Raw genomic sequence first — 22,467 nt, 5'->3', positions numbered from 1 at the left:
ACTTCTTCGCGAGCCTGGAACAGGTCCATGCCTCCTTGATGTCCGATGACACGATTCCAGCCTCGGTGATGTATGGCACCAGCACTGATTCAACCACGGTCGCAGCGGCTTCGTCGTCATCATCGATCGAGATTATTGGGTGTCAGCAGACGGAGAACATAGATGATAATGACGACTTCAAGCAATGGATTGAAGCCCTTGTGAAGTCCGATGACACCCCTATTGATTCGACTATGACCTGGTGGTTGGATCTGTAGCTTGCTTGTATGAAAGCTTATACGGAAAATGATGTTTGTTCATGTATATCATAACAATGGAAGGGAAAGAAAATTTCATGTTCTTGTAAATATTGGCCATAACAAAGTTCAATTTTCATCTCATGTTTTGTTTGTTGTTTCCTTAATATGATGGCATCTATAAGAAATGGTATCAATGTTGTTTCGTCAAGTTCGAAGAGAAAGAGTGATCATATGATATCAACAGGTTCTCTCAACCTCAGACTTTGACGACTGGTATCAGAGGCAAGGATGCAAATTTGACCAATCATCTTTTGGAAACATGTTCCAACTTTTTTGTTTCCAAGTGAAGTCCACAACAACAACAACAAAAACAAATAACAATACTGCAAGTCAATCCATCAATAAAAACCTTTAATCACTGAATCGATACTATAGAAAAACAACAGGTGTGTACTGATACTATAGAAAACTAAACCTTTAATCACTGAATCGATAAAACAATTTCATGGTTTGAAGCAATTGACAATGACAAAAAAAAATTCAACTGATATGCAAAAGATTAAACACACATATCATAGTAGGAAATGCATTCTCTCCATGATATGATCGGATTTCAATAGTGAGCGAGAACAACGTCTGCATCATGTTAAATTCATTAGATGAATATCATAGTATCAACAACTAGTCCTGATAAGCCACCGTTAAGAAATACAAGACAATTGAGATAGAAGAACATACCATTCATCTTACGACTCGAAAAAAGGGTCAAATTACATATAAATTACATATTCAGAATTTTGAATGAATTTAAACAACCAATCTGAGTCTACTATTCCAGCTTTGGAAGTTACATACGAATTCAAATAATTAATATCAAGTCTACAAAATAGTAAAAATTTGTGGGAGTAACCACGTCGGTTTTCAAAACAAATGATAAGAACAAATAACACTCCTGAGAAGATTGGAACAAACTAAGATATGGGCCCAAGGACTCCCAATCTTCCTTCATGTTAATCTATGACTAGTTCAAGCGCATAAATCAGAAGAACTTTGTCTTGTTACATGCCGAAAGCTTATGAAGAAGAAATGTAATCCTAATTCCTTTTGCAAAGGTTGTAGCATTCAAATTCTTCTGGAGTGTAACTCCTCTTCCTCCTTTGGGGCATGAATTGTAACATGATCTGGCAAAGGGGTCATGGTGCCCTGCTTTCTTTTAGGATCCTAGTCCAGCATGATCTTTACTTCGATATCGAGGACACCCTGACATGTTTTAAAGCAAAAGGTCAGTTAAAATTGATCATTAAGCACTTGAATATATATATATATATTTCTCCAGGTATATCTATGTTTTTATTACTGTTTAGAAAGTCAATAAATTTATCCATCTAAATTTCAGCACAAACAAGGTTAGTACAATAAAAAATTCGAAGCATTTAGGTACAACCGACCAGACAAGCATTTCTAGTTGAAGTTGTCAATAGGCAAGTATCTATATGAGCATTGCGAGGAAACCAAGCTCTATTAAAGTAATCATGCCGCACTAGAGATGTAGAAAGAATTCAGGGACAGAAGTATCAAATAGGAAGAACAAAAAGTCATCTCCTTCATCATGTGGCACTAGTGATGTAGAAATAAAGCAAAATAGAAGAAAAAGAAAGATATTTTGAGTTTTTCCCTCTCCTCAAGCATTTAAACTTAGCCAAGCCAAATTATTCTTATTGCAGAGTTTAAGCTCATCAGCATCCAGAGAGGTGATCAAGAAGGCAAGATACTTGAAAAAGAGAGTTTGGATTCAAACAAATAAAAAAGGTAACACAGTTTGACTAAATTTGTTCTTGATGCTTTCAACATGTGTATGAGACAAATTCCTACTGCAGTCAACCATGCAGCAGCAACAAAATCATAATGCTTGAAGTTGCAGCAAAAATACACAGGCATTGGCAAAGGTTATAAATGAAGAAAAAACCAAGTATCCAATTGCAATGACTTAATGACTTCATCAAAATTTTGCTGCTGTCATCAGAATAGTTTCATTGAAAAATTTTCTACCATATACTACTCACCCCAGTTACCATCAGAAATTATGTTTGGTTGCTGTTCTTCCAAGATCAGTTATGCATGTCATTTCAAGCTTGAGTTGAACAGAATCATGCCATGATCCAAGAACTGACATTTACTGGAGTCTCTATGCATGTTACACACAAAATAATCCACCTCATTCAGAGAGTATGCCACGAATTCAAACTTGAGTCCAATAGAGAGTTGATGAAATTACAAATTTGAGAACCCAAAATTCATTGCGTTCCTGTAGTTGATATGGAAGAAAAGGAAGGCAAAAGGCTTGAGTTGCAAATAGGAAAACAGAATTGTAAGCTACATTATTTGGAGGTAGCAAACGAGAATCTAATGGAAAAAGGAAAAAGAAAATCTTGTTTGTTGGAATCTGACCATTTTCTTCTAAAAAAGAATGTCTTGCCTAATTAACTCCATAAAGCAAAGTTCCTTTTGAGCAATCGAGTGTATTAGAGAAAATTATCACAGTTCTGAGGCCAACGTGATCAAAACCAATACTATGCTTGACACAGATTTTTAAGAGACCATAAGCAAATAAATGTCGGATGGCATACTGAAAGATAAAACACTCGATCAATGTCTGCATTACAACTATCCATGCCTTTCACAAAACACATTCTATACAAATTTGGATGTAGAAAGAAGCCCAAAAGTCATAGCAGAATATCGGATAAAATTGACAGGATTTTTCTACCAGGACTGTTAGACTAAATAATCATACTATAGGAAGACAACTATAAAAAGCCTCCTTTTCAAAGATCAGCTAAGTTTCAAGGTTATATACACTCATTACTATTAAATTTCTTATAAAATTTTATCACAGATTGCCTAGGTTTGAAGGGGAAGAAACTGAACAAAGATAAAAGATCTCTAGCCTGTAGTACCGAAGAGAAAAATGAACAAAACCTAACAGACAATTTACAGTCTTACTGGGAATCAATAAAGCTTCACTAAATATATGGGCTGCAGGTAATGCTTATTCAACATGCCCACACTTAGCATTCCTGACCTAAAAACTCGACATCCGCATGCATCTTAATTCGAATGAAACACTAATGAAATAATAAGACACTACATTAGATTTCAGATACTGTCAATTGTTAAGACACAAAAGGAGATGAAATCCATAACAAAAACATCCACTGGATGATTCGAGTTGAAGATAGAAGGTAACAGCTTACATGGTACTACAAAGAGCAAGATGTGCAGCTGCCTTGAGCAGCTATTTAACCTTTGTGATGTAGTCACTCATAGCCACCTCCTTTGACTTCCTTCCCTGTCAATTTTACTAATATTAAATAAGAAATAAATTTTGTCCAACAAGTTATATATATATATATATATATATATATATATATAAGATTTGTCAAGTGGATTTTGTAAACCTTCAACAACCTTCCAAGCATCCCACTTGGCTCTGTCCCTCATATCGAATATACCAGGTCAGCCTACAAAGAGACAAAAGAAAAAAGTGTTATAATTTTGTTTGGCAAAGAATGAAAATCACAAATAAGAATATATTAAGGAGCACATACTAGTTTTCACTGGTCCAACATTTGCTTTTTTGCAAAGCCCATAGAGGATCAATTTGTTCCCGTTAGTAGTATTTTCAAGTAAAGTTTTAGCTTTTGCAGCATATTCTTCAAAATCTTCCTGCAAAAGATTAGATTATCATCATCCAGTTAAGTTTTCAAAGATAAAGAAACATATTGACTCAGAATGTACTATGAGGCACAATAACCAATAGCATCAAGACAGATTCTTAGAAGGAAACTCTTATAAACATAAATCAGAACCTAGGAAGCAGATAAAGATACAATCTTAAAACTTATATACTACTTATAACAAAGGCCATATGCTAAGTAAAACTGAAAAAAATGATTGACGGAACAGTCTCAATGATATAAATAAGAAAAAATGATAATTAATAACAAGAACACAAAAAAAAGCCATCTTTTCAATTCAACAATTTGGCAGAAATGGGGAGCAGAAGACCAAGTCTTTTTTGTTTTTACTTTTAACTCTTAAGAGACTTAAGTGTTTTTCCAAACTTAAGTGGGCAATAGAGTATCATTTAGGAAAAGTTGTTTCTTCTCCTATGTGGACACATGCACACATAACATGAACATCAAATGAGGGAAATAGATAGCAGATTCTAGCAATTATATTTATCACTTTTGGGCCACTAATTCCAGGCATTATGGTTTTTCTTGCTCATTGTACCAATTATTCACAAACATTTGACGAGTTTATGCCTCGCTGTAGCTGAAAAAATTAAGATACCAACTTCATATTTTTTTTCATAGATATAACATAAATGAAATTATGTCTCTATTTTTCATTGGATACCAAAATTTAAAATTGAATGATGATAGACGATGCTCTTGCAAAGATGCTCCAACTATTATTATGAATCCAATGAAATATAAATTGATGAAAAGGATCTACATTCCAGTTACTCTTATGCATCCAGATATGCAACTTGGAATTGGACCATTGAATGTTATCAGAGTTCTTTTAGAGTACATCAGAAATGGTATTACCTACAAGAACCAAAACTAGATTAGGAGTGCATGAGATCTACCAACGGGTACACAAGTAGAAGAACTGATAATAGACACATGAAACAGTCTCAAATAGATTTTTGAAGCAGGTTCAAAATAAGCTTTCCATGTTAAAGGTAATGTATATCTTTGAGGGTGAGGCAAAGAGTTACACAGATCCATACAAGTTTGTTTTCCAGGCATCAAGAGTGTTGGAAGATTGTCTCTGAAGCTCACTAGATTTTTAACCATGTCTGTGATCCATCATATTTATAGATTTTCAAAACATGCATCTCTAGTGTATCGCACGATTTTAAACAGGCACATGCTTCCTATGGTCTTTGTGAAATCAATCTCGTTCACTAGACTGAACACTAAAACTCCATCCTTTACAATATGGCTTCTTCAAGCTTTTGCAAGGATATATAATTTACCATCTAAAAAGATCAACTCTACTTATAAGAAATTGTCAAAGCAACCCCGATCTAATTATAAAATACAAATTATTTCCATTCACAAATACAAATCAAAGACTACTATTCACCCAAAATTAAAAACAAAAGTCCCTGATGCTTCAAATTTCACATAGATACAATTTTAGCTACACTTTCCAAATTGTGATAGAATTTAAGAGTGAGATCTATATTTATGGTTAACAAAATACTCAATATCAAGCGTATCTTGGCCCATCAATAGTCAAGCGGATCATTTCGGATGCAGTTCTACATCATGTAATATGATCAATGCTTCTTACCTATCCTTCCATCACCATGTTCTTGCCTTCATTATGAGGCTTAGGCCATGGAAGAGTTCAAAAGGAGTCAACCAACAATATCGACAAAGAAAATAAAGGGGCTGACACATAAAGATTCTTTCTAGTCTCAAGAAGCTAATCACTGTACAAATCGTTCAGACACTAACCACTAAATCAACCCTTCACCAAATGATCAAGGAAGCCTCTGATCTTAATAGAAAAAGGGGCCTCATGCATGCATGCTCTCCACCTGAATGAACGATTACAGACACAAATTTGTGCAATTTGACACTTTTAAGATTTTAAAAGTCAACACAGTTCCGATTTCAGCAATCAATCGAACCACTACGGAACCAATATATTAGATGGCACACTGGTCTATACCATCTAATACCACGGAAAATGTAATAAAAATTAAATATATACTAATTGATACTAATTTATATAGTTCAATGTCAGATCGATATCAAACCGTGGTTGTGCAGTTGCAGGAATAAGTTTTATCAAACTTAAATGCTGTATTTTGTAACTCCAAATCACGGAGTTTTATCAAATTTGTAACTCCAACACATATAGTTCAGCACAAATCAATGTAATTTGTGGAAATCATGTTTTTGTTGATGTAGGATACTACCATGGGCTTCCTGTAATGGCACCACCTCAATATGCTGCTCCACCACCCAGGAGCAGTGGCTTTTTGGAAGGATGCTTAGAGTGTTCATGGCTTCTATTTTTTATGCTCTTAAAGTTCAATTTTTTATGCTCCACCACTTCAATATGCTGCTCCACCTCCCAAAAAACCTTCTGAATCACCCCTTCCTTCTGTTTCTGTGTTTGTCAGAGCAAAAGGAAAAATTGGAGTCTTTCTTTGTTTTTTGTGTGATTAAAGTATACAGCAGTAGAGGTATATGATACTTGATGAACAAAGATTAAATGGAAAAGTGAAAATTAAACAGTATATGCAATCATGATTTGATGCATTGTATGGCATACCATCCAAAATAATATGAAACGAGCTGTACATACTGGTCTGCCCACTGAATGGAAAGTGATAAGCTCGTTTCAGATGGTATGCAAGAATCAGGCGAGGTGTCGGACAAGTATGGATAATATGTTGCTCGGTACCTTCGAAACTCATGTTGTGTCGATCGAAATTTGATCGATACCAATCCAAATCGGCTCAAGTGGAACCCGAATACTCAAATTAACCATTGAGGCATCTTTTGGAACTTTAAATCCTCATGTGTCCCCCTTTTAACTCAGTATTACTCTCATTCGCTTTCTTACTCTTTCTCACACTTTTCTTTGTGAAAGTTCATGATCGGTGATTAGTAGTAATCAAGATATTGATTTAAATAAAGGAGGGATGCAAACTCAGGATATGATGGAATTTCACTCTAATTTGAGATAGCATTTACCTTTTTTCTATGTTATATCATCATTTTGTACAAAGATTAAACGTGATTACGGTCATTCTCTTATGTTTAGTCTCAACTAGGTTCTTTCTCTTACATTTAGAACTAAATTAGGGATACTTAGGGTCAAATTGGTGGTAATAAAAAGATAAATTCACTTTCACGTCCTTAGAACTTGTTATTCCTATTCTTTCATGCCTCATATACACTATATTCTTATTTAAATATAATAAGTTATCATTAATTAAGATTAAATACTTAAAAATTATCTTTTGTGAATTCCAATCATCTTTTGGCTTTAAAAAAAAAAATTGGGATGTACTTCAGACATATGGTACATCGATACCGACTATACCGGACTGTTCATGGGCCAATACCACCGATCAACATGATACTGTGATCCATGATTGGATCATCCATTCTACATATTGTTCTATATCTTAGCATGTATCCTATTTGTTCTTTTCTTATATTGAGCTTTTATGTGGAAGAGGAACTAGGATTTGTGAAACGTATTTGGAGAGTTTCCATGAAATGAAGTTGTAAAACAAACTTCAAATCACCTTCATTTTTCTTCAACAATAAGTTTTGAAAATTGTGAGAAATTATTTTAATGTTGTTGCTGCTAAGATAAACTCATTTCTAGAGCTTCTTGCATTCTTTGCAAGTTTTCATTACTATGAATATTAGCTAAACACCAATTGCTGTTATTTTTCACATGCTCAGAATAGTGGACTCCTTGATGTTTATGTCATGGTATATGGTGTTCATATGCTTGCAAAATATTACCAGATGACTTCAGAGATTTGGGGAAAAAAATAAATATTATTTTCTGATTATTTGTTAAGATATAGCAAAAAATATATATATTTTTTCCATCACCGATCTTGCCATCACCAAAATTGATCTTACCAACAAAAGTTTTTATTGCCAAAACCCTTCAGCAAGAATTTGTTAAACATTTCAGTGAAAATTATTATCCTCAATCAAAAAGTTTAATATAGCGTGGAGGTAATTAAATTCTCATACTTGTTTAACAGGAAATAAAAAAATACCAATTCACCTAAGGAGTATACTTTGGAAGAAAAACTCAATCCTCTCAAGAAATTAAAAAGTAAAAAGTTTTCCCGCTTTTTTTTTTTTTTGTTATCAGGGAGAAAAGGGAAAATACACCCACTGGTCTTGAAAAGGACAATCATTTCCCAGAATAGGTTCTTAAACAAGGCAAATTAAAATGAAAGAAGATAAGATTAATCAATAGATCCGCATGAAAAAGATGAGATCACAAAATGAATCAGCTACATTTATTTGATTTGTGAAATGGAGATCACTTGCTATTGTTTTGTGCTACTTTATCCTCTCACTAGATTGTTGTCCTATGCTGCTGCTATCTTATTGGTGAGTGTTGCTGTGGTCCATCCATCCTATGTTTTCTGCTGATAACTCTACTCAGTCTTGAAGTATTTGTTGCTTTTAAAAACCCTTGAGGTGTAGGCTAAAAGGCTGTAATCAAAATTTCAAGCTTGTCACTGTGTTTCAGCATCTTATCTTTTATCGTAGAGAAACTTGTCCAAAATTTTGTTTCGCTGTGGTTGATACTCGGCGGTGGGAGTCCCAACCGAGAACGTTGATAAGATGCTCCATGGATGTCAAGTAACCATTGTCAAAGATCATTCTGCTTCAATCCAGTCTGCTAGTTCATAGGATCTGATTACTTCTACTTATCATTTTTGCTACTCATATGTTGCTACACCAAATACGAACCTAAATGACAAACTATGAGTAAAGCCCAAAGCGACAATGTGGCAAGAATGGAAAGGAAATCAACATGCGACGGACCTCGTTGGCATACAGGGGCAAATGATCACCCTCCTCGTCCCTCTGATTGGTTCCGTCAGCTCCCACCCTCAAACCACAAGGCAATACTGGAGGAAGCAGCGCACATACCTCCTCCGTCTTCGCGATCATCGAACCAACCTGAAATCGATCGAAGAAAACTCAAAATCAGCCCTAAAATCCATGCATTACGTTGAAAAATGAGGTGTTTCGGACAAAATGTTCACCTCCGTTCCCGAGCAGAGACAGATCGAACGGGGCGAAGGGCTCGGTGGATTTGGAGACACAAAGAAGATGAGCACGTGCGAAAATTAATTTCAAATTAAATATATAATACGACGCTAAAATCTTATAAATATAATTAATTTGGGGTTCGGAATCCAGAACAGGAAACACGCTTCAAGAATCACTCTGCGCGCCCGTTGCATACATATATATATCGCACGGTCTCCCACTCTCACTCCGTCTTCTCGCCCCTGCGCCTCTCGCCTCTCCTCTGCTCCATTCTCCTCCTCGTTGATTTCCTCTCCTCTCCTAGTCAAGAAACCGTCTTTGGTCGTCCATCAATGGAGCCCATCGACCTCGTACCGAGCGGCTACAGGTTCCTTCCCACGGCGGAGGAACTCTTGGTTGACTACCTCGCCAACTGGGTCGCCGGCGCACCGCTCCCTGGCCGCGCTGTCGCCTTCGCGGACGTCTACGGCACCGAGCCGTGGAATCTTCTCGGCAGCGATCGGCAGGAGGGCTATTTCTTTGCGGAGCGCAAGCCCAAGAACAGCGGCGGCACGCGCGTCGATCGAAAGGCCGGAAGCGGTTCTTGGACTCTGTACAAAAAGCAAGAAACCGTTAAGTCCATGGTCGGCGGGCGCGAGATGGTGGTCGGGCGAAAGAGCTGCCTTTCTTTCAACGATGGTCGGCGGAAGAACTCCGGGTGGACGATGTACGAGTTCGAGATGTGTTCGTCCGGCGGCTTCGAGACACGAGTTCTCTGTCACGTCAAGAGAAGCTCGCATTGTGCCTACTCCGGCGGCACCACCATCAAAACGGTTGAGACCACCTTAACGGAGGCCGCGACAGACACGGTCACCGGCGACAGCTTCGTTGGGCGGAAGAGAAATAGAGACGAATCTTCTACTCTCTCGGCAAAAGCATCGACTCTCTCAAAGAAGCCATGCTGGGGGTTGGTTGCACATCCCGGCAGAGCATTGCAGTCGGACGTCTCACCACATCCAACCGCGGTGGTGCAACATCCCTCGTTGGCTCCTGCTGTGACACCCCCGGAGTCTCATCATTCCTCGGTCGACTCCGTTGCACCGAACGAAGCCGGAGTCGCAGCCGCCTCTCCATCATCAATGGACGTTGGTGGAGGTGAGATCCCGATAACTACGGAAGAACTGGAAGCATTCTTGGCTTCATCTTCGTCGTCGGTCGATCTTGGCGGTGAGCAGAACTGCACCGACGATGCGTTCTTCGCCGGAGAGCTTGAAGCCTTGCCGATGTCGGATGACACCGACACAGCCACGACTACCAACCCGAAGGCCTCACCGCCAGCCCTTGTAGATCTTCTCTCGATGTCCGATGACACTCGGATTGATTCGACCACGGTCGCAGATGTTTCCTCCTCATCGTCGTTGATAGACTTGGTTGCGTGTGAGCAGATGTACAGCACCGACGATGACTTCTTTGCGAGCCTGGAACAGGTCCATGCCTTGTTGATGTCCGATGACACGATTCCAGCCTCGGTGATGTTTGGCACCAACACTGATTCAACCACGGTCGCAGCGGCTTCGTCGTCGTCATCGATCGACATTGTTGGGTGTGAGCAGACGGAGATCATAGATGATAATGACGACTTCCCTATTGATTCGACTATGACCTGGTGGTTGGATATGTAGCTGCTTGTATGAAAACTTATACGGAAAATGATGTTTGTTCATGTATATCATAACAATGGAAGGGAAAGAAAATTTCATGTTCTTGTAAATATTGGCCATAACAAAGTTCAATTTTCATCTCATGTTTTGTTTGTTGTTTCCTTAATATGATGGCATATATAAGAAATGGTATCAATGTTGTTTCATCATGTTCGAAGAGAAAGAGTGATCATATGATATCAACAGGTTCTCTCAACCTCAGACTTTGACGACTGGTATCAGAGGCAAGGATGCAAATTTGACCAATCATCTTTTGGAAACATGTTCCAACTTTTTTGTTTCCAAGTGAAGTCCACAACAACAACAACAAAAACAAATAACAATACTGCAAGTCAATCCATCGATAAAAACCTTTAATCACTGAATCGATACTATAGAAAAACAACAGGTGTGTACTGATACTATAGAAAACCAAACCTTTAATCACTGAATCGATAAAACAATTTCATGGTTTGAAGCAATTGACAATGGCAAAAAAAAATTCAACTGATATGCAAAAGATTAAACACACAGATCATAGTAGGAAATGCATTCTCTCCAGAAATCTTGTTGATATGATATGATCGGATTTCAATAGTGAGCGAGAACAACGTCTGCATCATGTTAAATTCATTAGATGAATATCATAGTATCATGTTAAATTCATTAGATGAATATCATAGTATCAACAACTAGTCCTGATAAGCCACCGTTAAGAAATACAAGACAATTGAGATAGAAGAACATACCATTCATCTTACGACTCGAAAAAATTGTCAAATTACATCTAAATTATATTCAGAATTTTGAATGAATTTAAACAACCAATCTGAGTCTACTATTCCAACTTTGGAAGTGTTACATACAAATTCAAATAACTAACATCAAGTCTACAAAACAGTAAAAATTTGTGGGAGTAACCACGTCGGTTTTCAAAACAAATGATAAGAACAAATAACACTCCTGAGAAGATTGTAACAGACTAAGATACGGGCCTAAGGACTCCTAGTATTCCTTCGTGTTAATCTAGAACTAGTTCAAGCACATAAATCAGAAGAACTTTGTCTCATTACATGCCGGAAGGAAGCTTATGAAGAAGAAATGTAATCCTAATTTCTTTTGCAAAGGTTGTAGCATTCAAATTCTTCTGGAGTGTAACTCCTCTTCCTCCTTTGGGGCATGAATTGTAACATGATCTGGCAAAGGAGTCATGGTGCCCTGCTTTCTTTTAGGATCCTAGTCCAGCATGATCTTTACTTCGATATCGAGGACACCCTGACATGTTTAAAAGCAAAAGGTCAGTTAAAATGGATCATTAAGCACTTGAATATATATATCTATATATATTTCTCCAGGTATATCTGTGTTTTTATTACTGTTTAGAAAGTCAATATATTCATCCATCTAAATTTCAGCACAAACAAGGTTAGTACAATAAAAAATTCGAAGCATTTAGGTACAACCTACCAGATAAGCATTTCTAGTTGAAGTTGTCAATAGGCAAATATCTATATGAGCATCACAAGGAAATCAAGATCTATTAAAGCAATCATGCTGCACTAGAGATGTAGAAAGAATTAAGGACAAAAGTATCAAATAGGAAGAACAAAAAGTCATCTCCTTTATCATGTGACACTAGAGATGTAGAAATAAAGCAAAATAGAAGAGAATGAAAGATATTTTGAGTTTTTCCCTCTCCTCAAGCATTTAAACTTAGCCAAGCCAAATTATTCTTATTGCAGAGTTTAAGCTCATCAGCATCCAGAGAGGTGATCAAGAAGGCAAGATACTTGAAAAGGAGAGTTTGGATTCAAACAATAAAAAAAGTTAAGAACACAGTTTGACTAAAATTGTTCTTGATGCTTTCAATATGTGTATGAGACAAATTCCTACTGCAGTCAACCATGCAGCAGCAACAAAATCATAATGCTTGAAGTTGCAGCAAAAACACACAGGCATTGGCAACCGTTATAAATGAAGAAAAAACCAAGAATCCAATTGCAATGACTTAATGACTTCATCAAAATTTTGACTGTAACAATCATTTTGCTGCCGTCGTCAGAATAGTTTCATTGAAAAATTTTCTACCATAAACTACTTATCCCAGTTACCATCAGAAATTATCTTTGTTTGCTGTTCTTCCAAGATCAGTTATGCATGTCATTTCAAGCTTGAGTTGAACAGAATCATGCCATGATCTAAGAACTGGCATTTACTGGAGTCTCTATGCATGTTACACACAAAATAATCCACCTCATTCAGAGAGTATGCCACGAATTCAAACTTGAGTTCAATAGAGAGTTAGGAATAGAGAATCTCGGAGACACTATGGATGGAAGGATAGAGAAAAATAAGACAGGAGAGAAATAGGGAAACTTGATTTCGAAATAAATATATATATCAAATTAAACATATAAACCTAATTAATTAATTAATTAATTAATTAATTAATTAATCTTGGGGCTTTAGGAAACACAGGATTTAGATTTGGATTCTGTTCAAGAAACGATCCAACAGCCGTATCTATCATTACCTACATATAAGCGCTTCACTCTCACTTTGCTCTCCTCTCCTATGCTCCCTTCTCCTCCATGTTAAGAAGGAATGACACTCCTGAGAACAAATAACAAATGATAAGGAACAAATAATAATACTTCTGGAAAGATTGAACTCCCAATCTTCAATCTACGATGAGTAGAAACATATAAATTAGAAAAACTTTGGCTTATCAAGAAGAAATGTAATCTCAATTCTTTTTTTTTTACAAAGGTTATAGCATTCAAATTCTTCTCGTCACTCTAAAATTTAAATCTCTAAAAGTAATAGGTCAGTTAAAATGGGATCATTAAGAACTTGAATATATATTTCTCTAGGGATATCTATGTTTTCATTGCTATTTAGGAAGTAAATAAATTCATCCATCTAAATTTCAGCACAAGCAATGTTACTGTAGTAAAAAATTTGAAGCATTTAGACACAGCAGACAAGTATTTCTAGTTTGAAGTTATCAATAGGCAAGTCGTTATATGAGCAATGCTAGAAAACCAAGTTCTATTAAAGCATTGTAAGGTGTACAACTATATATGAGATGGTATTAATGAACAAACTGAAACTATAGTCAAGTCATTTGTGGATCCATCCATGGTTGTCTGACCACTATCATCGACTGAATAGTTTTCATTTTATGCATTGTTGCTAAAGACCCCAAAATTAGAACAGCAGAGGCCAAAAGATTACAACCAACAAATGCATAATAAGAATGGAAAGCTTACTTAATGCAAGGAATCACTTTACAACCAATTGCACACAAATCATCTAGTCTCAAACCCATATTTAAACAAAGGCCATGCAAAGAAGAACCAGAATGTCCTCATAATTGTTAAACTGATTCCAATGAAAAACTGCATGAATGTGGCACACTCGTAAGTTCTTTCAAGCATCTTAGACAAACAATTCCAATGAAAAACCTTAATTTTTTCAAGCAAGATAGACAAAATCTAAATTAAATTGCCACAGACAAAATGTCTAACGATGAGCTCACCTCCGAGAAGCTTGTACCAGAAAGATAGCCCAAGCAATTGCACAAAGCCCTCTGTTGTTGACCTTCGGTGTAGAGCTCCACACCATTTTCCAAAAAGTTGAATCTTTACTGGACCACAGAAGTCAACTCCAATATCCTTCTCCCCTTCTCACCATACACAATTATGATACGAAGTCCAAATCGGGTGTACCACCAAGGCTTAACATAGATTGGAGATCGATATCAAGTACGTTCAAGGTCCTGGCGGCTCTAATAATGATCACCGATGCTGACCTCAACACTGGAGTACCCGTCCACAGCTCAGTGGTTCTTGTGAGGACGTCACTAAGAAAGAACACACCATCACCAACAAACTAGAACATAGGAAAATAAAATCCACAAAGTGTTACAATAAGAAACAATCTAGGGAGATACTTAACGTTAGGGTTCGTGAAACTTTGTGTGAGTGAAGATTGGAGATCGCTTCGATTGCCATCTCAATGGTCGAGCATCGGATGACGACATTAAAAAAAGACACATCAAACTTTGACATATTAAATAAAAGATATTATTTAAAAATAAAAATATTATCATATAAATGGATCTTAGTTTATTAATTTATAATGTGTAAATCAATTTTTAACTAGTTATTTTGAAAATGTATAATTTTAATTATATATTAATAATGCTAATCTTTTTGTAATGTATAAAATTAAAATAATGAACAATTTAAGGGTTTTCACTAAATAAAAACCAAATAAAAAAGAATTCAATTTCCATCAATTAATCATTTAATGATAGTTTTATCATTTATGAAAAATAAACTGAACTGCAAAAAAAAAAAAAAATTGAGATGCTCAATGCAAAAATATATAACATTGAGGATTATTCTAGGGAAATCTTACAATAAAATAAACATCTTTAGAGAAAAAGGGGCTCACAAATCTTATTAATTTAACTTCGTAAAAAATATTTTGTTTAAACTAAAAAAAATATTTGAATATGATAAGGCATTTGATTTTAACCTTTAAAATTTATTTTTTTTCTCATTTTTTTAATAATATATATAAGCCCTTAATAATTTCATTTAATATCATGATAAAAATTTATCCAAAATTTAATCCGACATAAATAAAACCAACTAAATCCATGATAATTAATAATTAAATCAACTTCGATTCACATTTGTGTAGAAAAACACGTTAATCAAAAATCTCTTCTCTTCTCTGTCTTAAAAGAATTCAGAGACAGAGGTATCAAATAGGAAGAACAAAGAGTCATCTCCTTCATCATGTGACACTAGAGATGTAGAAATAAAGCAAAATAGACAAAAAAAAGAAAGATATTTTGAGTTTTTCCCTCTCCTCAAGCATTTGAACTTAGCCAAGCCAAATTATTTTTATTGCAGAGTTTAAGTTAATCGGCATCCAGAGGAGTGATAAAGAAACAAAGAAACTTAAAAAAAGAGTTTGGATTCAAACAAAAAGAAGGTAAGAACACAGTTTGACTAAAATTGTTCTTGATGATTTAAACAAGTGTATGAGACAAATTCCTACTGCAGTCAGCCATGCAGCAGCCACAAAACCAAAATACTTGAAGTTGCAGCAAAAATAGAGAGGCATTGGCAGAGGATATAAATGAAGACAAAACCAAGAATCCAATTCAAATGACTTATGACCTCATCAAATCTTTGGCCGTAACAATCATTTTGCTGCAGTCATCAGAATATTTTTATTGCAAAATTTTCTACTATCTACAACTTATCCCAGTTACCATCAGAAATTATCTTTGTGTGCTGTTCTTCCCAGATCAGTTATGCATGTCATTACAAGCTTGAGTTGAACAGAAATCATGCCATGATATAAGAACTAGCATTTACTGGAATCTCTATGCATGTTACACACACAATAATCCACCTCATTCAGAGAGTATGCCACAAATTCAAACTTGAGTTCAATAGAGAGTTGATGAAATTACAAATTTGAGAACCCAAAATTCATTACGTTCCTGTAGTTGATATGGAAGAAAAGGAAGGCAAAAGACTTGAGTTGCAAATAGGAAAACAGAATTGTAAGCTACATTATTTGGAGGTAGCAAACGAGAATCTAATGGAAAAAGGAAAAAAGAAAATCTTGTTTGTTGGAATCAGAATGATCATTTTCTTCTTCTAAAAAAGAATGTCTTGCCTAATTAACTCCATAAATAAAAGTTCCTTTGGATCAATCGAGTCTATTAGAGAAAACTATCAAAGTTCTGAGGCCAACGTGATCAAAACCAATACTATGCTTGACACAGATTTCTAAGAGACCAAAAGCAAATAAATGTCGGATGACATACTGAAAGATAAAACACTCGATCAATGTCTGCATTACAACTATCCATGCCTTTCACAAAACACATTCTATACAAATTTGGATGTAGAAAGAAGCCCAAAAGTCATAGCAAAAGATCGGATAAAATATACAAGATTTTTCTACCAGGACTGTTACACTAAATAATCAGACTATAGGAAGACAACTATAAAAAGCCTCCTTTTCATTTCAAGGTTATATACACTCATCACTATTAAATTTCTAATAAAATTTTATCACAGATCGCCTAGGTTTTAAGGGGAAGAAACTGAACAAAGATAAAAGATCTCTAGCATGTAGTACTGAAGAGAAAAATGAACAGAATCTAACAGACAATTTCAGATAGGGTCAATTGTTAAGACACAAAGGAGATGAAATCCATAACTAACACATCCACTAGAAGATTCAAGTTCAAGATAGAAGGTAACAGCTTACATGGTACTACATAGAGCAAGGTGTGACAAAGTAGCATAAGCAGCAGTAGCAGCTGCCTCGAGCAGCTGTTTAACCTTGGTGAGGTAGTCACTCGTTTCTAGAGCTTCTTGCATTCTTTGCAAGTTTTCATTACTATGAATATTAGCTAAACACCAATTGCTGTTATTTTTTACATGCTCAGAATAGTGGACTCCTTAATGCTTATGTCATGGTATATGGTGTTCTTAAGCTCGCAAAATATTACTAGATTACTTCAAAGATTTGGGGAAAAAAATAAATATTATTTTCTGATTATTTGTCAAGATATAGCAACAAAAAAATTAAATTTTTTCCAACACTGGTCTTGCCATCACCAAAATTGATCTTACCAACAAAAGTTTTTATTGCCAAAACTCTTCAGCAAGAATTTGTTAAACATTTCAGTGAAATTATTATCCTCAATCAAAAATTTTAATATAGCGAGGAGGTAATTAAATTCTCATACTTGTTTAACAGGAAATAAAAAAATACTGATTCACTTAAGGAGTATACTTTGGACGAAAAACTCAATCCTCTGAAGAAATTAAAAGTAAAAAATTTTCTCTCTCTCTCTCTCTCTCTTTTTTTTTTTGTTATCAGGAGGAGAGGGAAAATACACCCACTAGACTTAAATTCTCATTCTTCTAAAAAAGAATGTCTTGCCTAATTAACTCCATAAAGCAAAGTTCCTTTTGAGCAATCGAGTCTATTAGAGAAAACTATCACATTTCTGAGGCCAACGTGATCAAAACCAATACTATGCTTGACACAGATTTCTAAGAGACCACAAGCAAATAAATATATTGACTCGGAATGTACTATGAGGCACAATAACCAATACCATCAAGACAGATTCTTAGAGAAAACTATCACATTTCTGAGGCCAAAGTGATCAAAACAAATACTATGCTTGACAAAGATTTTTAAGAGACCATAAGCAAATAAATGTCGGATGACATACTGAAAGATAAAACACTCGATCAATGTCTGCATTACAACTATCCATGCCTTTCACAAAACACATTCTATACAAATTTGGATGTAGAAAGAAGCCCAAAAGTCATAGCAAAAGATCGGATAAAATATGCAGGATTTTTCTACCATGACTGTTACACTAAATAATCAGACTATAGGAAGACAACTATAAAAAGCCACCTTTTCATTTCAAGGTTATATACACTCATCACTATTAAATTTTCAATAAAATTTTATCACAGATCGCCTAGGTTTTAAGGGGAAGAAACTGAACAAAGATAAAAGATCTCTAGCATGTAGTACTGAAGAGAAAACTGAACAGAACCTAACAGACAATTTACAGTCTTACTGGGAATCAATGAAGCTTCACTAAATATATGGGCTACAGGTAATGCTCATTCAACATGCCCACACTTAGCTTTGCTGACCTAAAAAATTGACATACGCATTGCATCTTAACTCGAATGAAACACTAATGAAATGATAAGATACTGCATTAGATTTCAGATAGTGTCAATTGTTAGACACAAAGGAGATGAAATCCATAACTAACACATCCACTAGAAGATTCAAGTTCAAGATAGAAGGTAACAACTTACATGGTACTACATAGAGGAAGGTGTGACAAAGTAGCATAAGCAACAGTAGCAGCTGCCTCGAGCAGCTGTTTAACCTTGGTGAGGTAGTCACTCATAGCCTCCTCCTTTGGCTTCCTCCCTTGTCAATTTTACTAATATTAAATAAGAAATGAATTTTGTCCAACAAGTTATATTTATTTATTTATATTTATATATATAAGATTTGTCAAGTGGATTTTGTAAACCTTCAACAGCCTTCCAAGCTTCCCATTTGGCTCTATCCCTCATATTGAATATACCAGGTCAGCCTGCAAAGAGACAAAAGATAAAAGTGTCAAAATTTTGTTTGGCAAAGAGTGAAAATCACGAATCAGAATATATTAAGAAGCACATACTAGTATTCACAGGTCCGACAGTTGCTTGCTAGTAAAGCCCATACAGGATCAATTTGCTCTTGTTAGTAGTATTTACAGGTAAAGTTTTAGCTTTTGCAGCATATTCTTCAAAATCGACCTGCAAAAGATTAGATATCATCATCTAGTTAAGTTTTCGTAGATAAAAGAAATATATTGACTCGGAATGTACTATGAGGCACAATAACCAATACTATCAAGACAGATTCTTAGAAGCAAACACTTATAAACATAAATCAGAAACTAGGAAGCAGATAAAGAAACAATCTTAATACTTATAGACTACTTATAACAAATGTCATCTGCTAAGTAAAACTGAAAAAAATAAAAAGAATGACCGAACAGCCTCAATGACATAAATAAGAAGAAATGATAATTAATAACAATAACACAAAACATAAGCCCATCTTTTCAATTCAACTATTTGGAAGAAATGGTGAGCAGAAGACCAAGACTTCTTTTTCTTTTTTTTTTTCATTTCCTCTTCTGAGAAATGTTTTTTCTTTCCCGTCGAAAAATAAGTGTGCAATAGAGTATCATTTAGGAAAAGTTATTTCTTCTCATGTGTGCACACATGCACACATAACATGAACATCAACTGAGGGAAATTGATGGCAGATTCTAGCAATTATATTTATTACTTTAGGGCCACTAATTTCAGGCATTATGGTTTTTCTTCCTCATTGTAGCAATTATTCACAAACATTTGAAGAGTTTAAGCCTCGCTGTATCAGATAAAATTAAGATACCAATAAATATAACAAAAATGAAATTATGTCTCTATTTTTCATCGGAAGAAAAACCATATTCTTCCGTCACCATGTTCTTGCCTTCATTATGAGGCTTAGGCCATGGAAGAGTTCAAAAGGACTCAACCAACAATATCTACAAAGAAAATAAAGGGGGTGACATAAAGATTCTTTCTAGTCTCAAGAAGCTAATCACTGTACAAATCGATCAGACACTAACTACTAAATCAACCCTTCACCAAATGATCAAGGAAGCCTCTGATCTTAACTGAGAAAGGGGCCTCATGCATTCATGCTCTCCAGATCCATGAAACTACATGAATGTCAGCATATGGCTCCATACAACAGCTTGAGAGGTTCAAATCGAAGAATAACCAGCCAAAGAACTGCAGATGTTCTAGGCAAAATAAGATCATTATGACTAACATACACGCACAGTCAGAGCTCTAAGATTAGGTCACCACATCCCCAAAAAAAAGGGAAAAATTAGCAAAATAGAACACAACAACAGGAAAAGAGGATCAGAAATCAAGTGGCGATGTTGTTCTCATCACCTGCAGACCCATCGCGCTCTCTATTCCTCCTCCTCCGCGTCTTTGGATTCCCGGTTGCGTCGCCGGGTCGCGAAGGACTGAGAGATTATTATGTACGCGCACGTCATTATAGGCCTCGGATTCAAAACAATATGCATTTGGATTTTCGATGGATCAATGCGTTCCATATCGAAATCAACATGCGACGGACCTCGTTGGCATACAGGGGCAAATGATCACCCTCCTCGTCCCTCTGATTGGTTCCGTCAGCTCCCACCCTCAAACCACAAGGCAATACTGGAGGAAGCAGCGCACACACCTCCTCCGTCTTCGCGATCATCGAACCAACCTGAAATCGATCGAAGAAAACTCAAAATCAGCCCTAAAATCCATGCATTACGCTGAAAAATGAGGTGTTTCGGACAAAATGCTCACCTCCGTTCCCGAGCAGAGACAGATCGAACGGGGCGAAGGGCTCGGTGGATTAGGAGACACAAAGAAGATGAGCACGTGCGGAAGTTAATTTCAAATTAAATATATAATACGACACTAAAATCTTATTAATATAATTAATTTGGGGATTCGGAATCCAGAACAGGAAACACGCTTCAAGAATCACTCTGCGCGCCCGTTGCATACATATATATATCGCACGGTCTCCCACTCTCACTCCGTCTTCTCGCCCCTGCGCCTCTCGCCTCTCCTCTGCTCCATTCTCCTCCTCGTTGATTTCCTCTCCTCTCCTAGTCAAGAAACCGTCTTTGGTCGTCCATCAATGGAGCCCATCGACCTCGTACCGAGCGGCTACAGGTTCCTTCCCACGGCGGAGGAACTCTTGGTTGACTACCTCGCCAACTGGGTCGCCGGCGCACCCCTCCCTGGCCGCGCTGTCGCCTTCGCGGACGTCTACGGCACCGAGCCGTGGAATCTTCTCGGCAGCGATCGGCAGGAGGGCTATTTCTTTGCGGAGCGCAAGCCCAAGAACAGCGGCGGCTCGCGCGTCGATCGAAAGGCCGGCAGCGGTTCTTGGACTCTGTACAAAAAGCAAGAAACCGTTAAGTCCATGGTCGGCGGGCGCGAGATGGTGGTCGGGCGAAAGAGCTGCCTTTCTTTCAACGATGGTCGGCGGAAGAACTCCGGGTGGACGATGTACGAGTTCGAGATGTGTTCGTCCGGCGGCTTCGAGAGGCGAGTTCTTTGTCACGTCAAGAGAAGCTCGCATTGTGCCTACTCCGGCAGCAAAACCATCAAAACGGTTGAGACCACCTCGGAGGCCGCGACAGACACGGTCACCGGCGACAGCTTCGTTGGGCTAAAGAGAAATAGAGACGAATCTTCTACTCTCTCGGCAAAAGCATCGACTCTCTCAAAGAAGCCATGCTGGGGGTTGGTTGCACATCCCGGCAGAGCATTGCAGTCGGACGTCTCACCACATCCAACCGCGGTGGTGCAATCCGACGTCTCACCACCTCCAACCACGGTGGTGCAATCCGACGTCTCACCACCTCCAACCGCGGTGGTGCAACATCCCTCGTTGGCTCCTGCTGTGACACCCCCGGAGACTCATCTTTCCTTGGTCGACTCCGTTGCACCGAACGAAGCCGGAGTCGCAGCCGCCTCTCCATCATCAACGGACGTTGGTGGAGGTGAGCTCCCGATAACTACGGAAGAACTGGAAGCATTCTGGGCTTCGTCTTCGTCGTCGGTCGATCTTGGCGGTGAGCAGAACTGCACCGACGATGCGTTCTTCGCCAGAGAGGTTGAAGCCTTCCTGATGTCGGATGACACCGACACAGCCACGACTACCATCCCGAAGGCCTCACCGCCTGGCCTTGTCGATCGTCTCTCGATGCCCGATGAAACTCGGATTGATTCGACCACGGTCGCAGATGTTTCCTTCTCATCGTCGTCGATAGACTTGGTTGCGTGTGAGCAGATGTACAGCACCGACGATGACTTCTTCGCGAGCCTGGAACAGGTCCATGCCTTGTTGATGTCCGATGACACGATTCCAGCCTCGGCGATGTTTGGCACCAACACCGATTCAACCACGGTCGCAGCGGCTTCGTCGTCGTCATCGATCGACATTGTTGGGTGTGAGCAGACGGAGATCATAGATGAT

At 37.3% G+C, this 22,467-nt stretch overlaps 1 long non-coding RNA gene and 2 pseudogenes across 2 annotated transcripts; all 3 read right to left on the bottom strand.

Annotated features, from left to right (window-relative positions):
* Positions 1–1,120: 1,120 nt before the first annotated feature.
* On the bottom strand, positions 1,121–8,996 carry LOC135679795 (uncharacterized). Of its 2 annotated transcripts, none has more exons than XR_010515333.1 (5): positions 8,864–8,996; positions 3,848–3,965; positions 3,698–3,760; positions 3,494–3,588; positions 1,121–1,499 (listed from the first exon to the last, which is right to left on the bottom strand). It is a non-coding gene; the product is annotated as an uncharacterized LOC135679795 (long non-coding RNA). The 2 variants fall into 2 exon arrangements; XR_010515335.1 differs by lacking the exon at positions 8,864–8,996 and adding an exon at positions 6,244–6,430.
* A 2,513-nt stretch (positions 8,997–11,509) lies between these two features.
* LOC135679761 (acyl-CoA-binding protein-like) lies at positions 11,510–20,378 on the bottom strand (annotated as a pseudogene).
* LOC135592752 (small nucleolar RNA snoR143) lies at positions 13,853–14,054 on the bottom strand (annotated as a pseudogene).
* Positions 20,379–22,467: the final 2,089 nt, after the last annotated feature.

This window comes from Musa acuminata, chromosome BXJ1-1 (assembly GCF_036884655.1).
Source record: "Musa acuminata AAA Group cultivar baxijiao chromosome BXJ1-1, Cavendish_Baxijiao_AAA, whole genome shotgun sequence".
Classification (NCBI taxonomy): Eukaryota; Viridiplantae; Streptophyta; class Magnoliopsida; order Zingiberales; family Musaceae; genus Musa; species Musa acuminata.
This window is presented reverse-complemented; position numbering and strand designations above follow the sequence as displayed.